The sequence below is a fragment of the Urocitellus parryii genome, chromosome 14, assembly GCF_045843805.1.
Source record: "Urocitellus parryii isolate mUroPar1 chromosome 14, mUroPar1.hap1, whole genome shotgun sequence".
Lineage (NCBI taxonomy): Eukaryota > Metazoa > Chordata > Mammalia > Rodentia > Sciuridae > Urocitellus > Urocitellus parryii.
Window position 1 is genome coordinate 5198774 of NC_135544.1, and position 6000 is coordinate 5204773.

General features: G+C 41.8%; 1 protein-coding gene across 1 annotated transcript in view; it reads right to left on the reverse strand.

Moving 5' to 3' along the window:
- Positions 1 to 5372, reverse strand: part of Pofut3 (protein O-fucosyltransferase 3) — a 101079-nt gene extending 95707 nt beyond the window's left edge. Inside the window, exon 1 of the mRNA XM_026409453.2 lies at positions 5323 to 5372. The gene's annotated coding sequence lies outside the window, so the exon portion shown is untranslated. The remainder of the gene's footprint in view (positions 1 to 5322) is intronic.
- Between the last annotated feature and the right edge of the window lie 628 nt (positions 5373 to 6000).

A 6000-nucleotide genomic window follows, 5' to 3' on the forward strand; every position in this document is an offset into this window, starting at 1 on the left:
TGTGATTTATAGTATGCAGCCATCAACCAAGTCTCAGGGTACATTTGTAGCAGTAACAATCAATCTAATATATCGTATTAATCACCCAAGGCCTATCATCAAGTCAGCAGTCTCCCAGCTTGTGTGACAGATGGGCTTTGCAGAGAGCATGATGAAGACCACCAATCTTCAACTCCATGGCACTCCAAGAGCAAAGTGCCCTTCTGCCTAGCATTGCCTGAAAAATAAACCTCAGAGTCTTCTAAGAGAATGCCCCAAAATATTTTTTTTCTGGTACAGAGCAATGTGTTTGTTCAATCACAGAACATCACATCTGAAATGGACTCTCACTAACCAACTCTCTTGACCCTAGAAGCTGAGCTTCTATAATGTACTGCCCCGGGGCTGGCCATCTGCTGCCCAGAGTGGGGTTTGGAACTAAGGGCAACTGCCACATGCTCCTGCAAGTGCTATTCCACCAAAACCAGCAGCACTGTCATCCTAAAATAGATCCAAATTTCCCACTTTGTTTTGAATTAAGAGAGACAGAAGAAAGACTGAGTATCTCAAAGAAAATTAGCAGTCTGAGTGTGCCAGCTCCAAATTCTGGCTGTGCAGGGCCAGAATTGGAACAAAGAAATGATTCTACCCTGTGCCTGAGACTGAAAAATGAGAAGCCAAGCCTAGTGATGCACTTGATACATGAGATTTCCAGCCCTGACAGCCTGTGTCCCTCTCTGCTCCCTCTCCCTATTGGCAGGAAAGAGGTGAGGCAGAAGGCAGGGAGCTCTGGGAAGCCTCCTCTGCTCAGTTCTTTCTCATGTAGCAACTGGAAGTCAATTGTTTTAATAAACAACCCTCTTAACTGAGATAAATAGAATACCAGGAAGGGCTTTCAGAGGGGATGCAACTAATTATCAAACTTAAATTATTCCTAATAAGTTATCATTACTCCAGTAAGTTTGACTCTCCCAGGAGGTGTTGTCACTCTATAACATAAATCTCCAGGACATCCCTTAAATGGTGGCTTAGAAAGAGATGAGACTGTAGACTGATGGGAAGATGTCTAAGGACCTGTATTAGTCTGATTTCCATTGCTGTGACAAAATACCTGAGAAAAACAATCTTAAAAGAGGAAATATTTATTTTGGCTCATGGTTTTAGAGACTTCGGTCCATGGTCAATTGGCTCCATTCCTGTGGGCCTGTGCAAAGCAGAACACCATGGCAGAAGGGTGTGGTAAAGCAAAGCTGCTCACCCCATAATAGCCAAGAAGCAGTAAGAGATAGAAAGATAGGAGCAGGAGCAAGATAAACCCTTCTAGGACATGCCTCCAGTGACCTACTTCCTCCAATTAGGCCACCACCTCCTACAGTTTCCATCATCTCTCAATAGTCCATTCAATTATGAATGCATTAATGGATTACTACATTGATAAGATCAGAGCCCTAATTCACTTCCCAAAAACCCCAAGTCTGAACATTGCTACACTATAGATCAATCCTTCAACATATGAGCCTTTGAGGTACGTTCTAAATATAAACCATAACAGGACTTTAGACCACTCTTCAGGCACATGCAATATCTCCTTTCAACTATCTCTCATTAACATTCCTCACTCATTACTACCTGGTTACTCCCAAGACCCAATAACCAATGTTCTTCCTAGTCTGACCTTCATGCACTCTCCATTCAGCTATAAAGAGATTAGGTATATCACCTCTGATTGACATCCTTCAGTGGCTTCCCAAAGATCTCAAGGTAAATATCAAACTCTGTAAGCTTAAAAGCTAGAGGATGTGCATCCCGCCCTACACCTCTTGCTTCTTTTCCTGATGTCCTCCTCACACATTCTGCCCCAGCTATTCCTAGAATGCAGAGCTTCCTCTTCTGTGCCCTCTCTAGAGTGCCTGAACTTCCTTCACTTTTCCAGCCATTCCCCAAGACTCTCAAGGTTACCTAAAATGGGATATACCCCTCCCAAGACCAAGTCAGCTTATAGATCCATATCATCCTATGCATTATTTCTATCACAACAATGGAGAGAAAGCAGGAAGCTGGAAGATTTTAGGAAACTTTCTAAAGCTGCTTCATTGGATGCATAAAAAACAATTGTGACATAAAACAGTTGGTCTATTGTTTAATTTGAAGACTTCTTTAATACCTGTCACTGTCCCTAGAGCATCTAATGACCACAATGTAATGATTCCAATTTTGACTTTTACCCAATTTTATCAACATTTATTCCCATGGTTGTTAATGGACTTCTGATCTTGCTAGGCAATTATTTATACATAAAGAAGGCTGAGGGTTAAAGATTTCTACTTGGGAAGGTTATCTTATGCAACCAAGCACACATTTCAGACCAGACTAAGAGAGACTAGGAAGGGAGAAAGGAGCACTGGCAGCCTTGTGAATCAAGATGGACTATTAAAGGGGTGGGGAGGTGTCCGGGCATGCCCTTAGATTCCAGATACACACTTCAGTGTTAGTACTACAGCCTCCACTGATATAAAGCCCCAGTAAAAAAGCACAGTTAAAAGGGGTGATTGGGGCACAAGACTGAAGCTTTTATGTCACAATAAGAACTAAGGTGACTCCTCAAGAAGCAAGGAGGCATCATCTTTGATTTGTTTATTTAGGGTCTCACAAAGTGACCCAGGCTGGCCTTGAACTTGCAATTCCCCAAGGCAAGAATTCTTCATCTTTATTTTTCCTATAAGGTCTTCTTAGTAACTATTCATTCTTTAAAAAGAACTTATAGATTTTTTTTTGTGTGTGTGACAATTTTCCTACTTGGCAGATATGAAGAAAAATAGCTCATCTACTTTTAGCAATTTACATAATCATGAAGGAGGAGCTGGTTAAATAACACAGAATATGGCTAACATTTCACATGTCTATAAACAATAGCTGTACCAGGCAATCTTCTGAAGTTTCCTGCCAAAAACAAGTTCTCTATTCCCATGAATAGTGTCCAGGTGCAAAAATTCTCCAGAGAAGAAAGTTTAAGTTAGTAAAATGATAATCATCAAGACAATTTGAATAATCACAAACTAGAATTTCAAGAAATATAAAACAAAAAATATTTGTATATAACAAGTTTAGGAATGTTAATTTCCCCCGCTCCTGCACTGGGGATCAAATCCAGGGCCTTAAGCATGCTTAGCAAGCACTCTACTACTGAGACACATCCCCAGCCCCATTTTCCTTTTTAGTAATTCAACATTACCTTTTGAAAACTAAAATTGTATCCTCAAAAAAAAAAAAAGTATCTGAAACACATTATAAATAAAGATAAACTTTTTTTTTAATTGAGAGAGTTTTTTTTTTTTTTTTAAGTTGCTGATGATTACACTAAATTGCTAAGCTGGCCTTAAACTTGTAACCCTCCTGCCTCAGCCTCCTGAGTCACTAAAATTACAGGCATATACTAGCACTACACCTAGCTTAATTTTTCTTTATTTTTCAAAAACCCTTGTCCAGGAACGTGATAACATTTTTATTGTAGAATGCTGATAGTTGAGTAAGATACTGCATTTCTTGCTGAAATCAATTCTTTACATTCCAAATAAAAAGTATTTAAATATAGGTTGGAAATGTCTGCATATTGAGCAATATTTATACATACATGAATAACATCATTGTTTATGCAAACTGTTTTCTTTTTTTTATTTCCTAAATTTAACCAGGTTGAATTTCTTTTTCAAAAAATGATCTGTTGGTAAGATATAACTTGAAAACACACTACTTTTTTCCTCCTTAAAGAATAAAAGATAAGCAACACAGTAACAGTTGATGCTGGATGTTTAATTCCCTGTTGCACACTGCCACCTAGCAGAAAGCTAGCAAATGAAGAGTTATTGTAGCCATTTCAAAATATGCACAAACCTTAATGATCACCTAATGCTACAAATTTGCCTCTGGCTTAGAGGCAGGAGGAGAAAGTTCTAAGACTGAGGCTAGGATGCTGTCTATATTGGTGGCTTGGAAACTTTAGTGTGCTAATACCTGGACTGCTTATTCAATGCAGATGGCCAGGCCCCACCTGAAAGACCTCTGTTGGAGACCATGGTGGACTGTGGGAAAACAAGGCCCTAGTTTGCAGAGTGAAATCACCAACAAGCCCACAATTGGTCATAAGCTTCTGCAGAAGGGAGGATCTCATTTGAGAGAAGGGAGGATGTATGGAGGCATTGAGGTCCTGACAACCGATTATCCTTATTCAAAATTGTACCCAACCAGAGTTGCATGTATTCTACAAATAAAATGAACAATCCAAGTCACCTCAAGCATAAAATATTCTACCCAACATTTCTTGGTACTGTGGCAGTAAGTGGGAGTAACCTCTTGGAGCTTCAATGTTAAGAAATACAGTAGTTTGCCACAGCATTTCCTAAGTATTAAAGAATTATCAAAAGATCCCAAGACTGGTGTGGTGGTGCATGCTTGTCAAATCCCAGCCATTTGAGAGACTGAGGCAGGAGGATCTCAAGTTTGAGGACTGCTTGGGCAATTTAGCATGACTCTGTCTCAAAATAAAAAAATAAAAATAAAAAGGGCAGGGGATGTAGCTCAGTAGTAAAGCAACCCTGGATTCAAATCCCAGTATGGGTGGTGGAAGGATCCCAAGGAAATGTCTTAAAATCACAGCAGTATTCTATGTCTTACATAAAATATAGAAAATAGCTCTAAGGGAGCTAACTGGGTACAAAAACACCTTTCAAAGTGGCTTGCACGTGGAAAACCAAAGCCTGCAGTCTGGGGGCTCTCCTAAGGTATTTTCTGTAATATATACACAAGAATCTCCACAGCTGGAAAGTCAGGATTGCTGCTAGTTCCGCACGAAATTCTAGCAACAAGTGATTCTCAGTGAAGACCCAAGTGCACTGAAGCCATGCACAATACACAAGCAAAGTTAGAGGAAGCAGATGGTGGCAGGCAGGGGGAGGAACGCGAGGTCCCCGGCGCCAGAGGCGCAGCGAGCGCAGCAGCAGAACCGCGCGCTCCTCCTCTGGGCTCCCGGTGATACCCACCGCCTGTCATCAGCCTCCCACTTGTGCCATCTCAGCAGCCGGATCAGCTTAAATCTCAGGCCGTGGCTCTGGAAAGATCTGCCCAAGGTTTCTGTTCTCAAACAGACGGAGACTCTTAGTGCACAACTCGGTCTCCTAACACTCATACTCTTCTTGGCATAGAGAGATTCTCTTCAACTGTGGCTCCAGCAGGCGCGTCCCAGTTTCCAAAGGCAACAGAAAAGTCTCTTTTCTGTTCTCTACATCACGCCCCTGCCCCCACCAGGCTATTACCCAAACTAGAGAAGACCCACAGTTCCACACTCACCGCGCCGCAGCCTAGGAGGACAGCTCAACGGATTCCAGCAGGCTGCTTTTCACTTTCAGTTTGCGCCCCCTCTTGGCCTGGGGGAAGACCGGGAAAGATTGCCGGAATGGACTGCGTTGAGGATGAGAGATCCTGGATCCAGGTTTTCACTAATGCCTTATGGCGGGGAGTGGGGGGGGGGGGCTTGCTTCAGAGAACATGGATCCTCTCCTCTCTGGCGTGTCCCAGCGCAATCTGCCCTAGGACTCAGTTCTTCTTGAAAGTTTTGGAAAGTTCTTCATGAAAGCCTTCTAGAAAGGAAGGCTCCTGAGGCCCTCTTAAGTCACAGGAAACTCTTCTTCTCAAACTATACAAGTACTAAAGTTCAAAGTTAGCTATTTAGGAAAATTGTGAGTCTTTTTGTTTGTTTGTTTGTTTTTTGGTTTTTTGTTTTGTTTTGTTTTGTTTTGTTTTGTTTTTTGCTAATCCAATTCTGAGATCCTTTCATCAGTTTCCTGGGTGTTTGGTAGAGTGAACTTTAGTAGGATCGTTTAGTTTGGTATTACTGGTTGGTGTAGACTAAATGTTTGTGTCCTAGTGCAGTGGTGTGGGGAGGGGAACCATCAGGGACGTGATTTGGTCAGGAGGGCAGAGTCTGACAGAGATGGCAGGGGGGTCCTACCATCACCTGAGGAAATC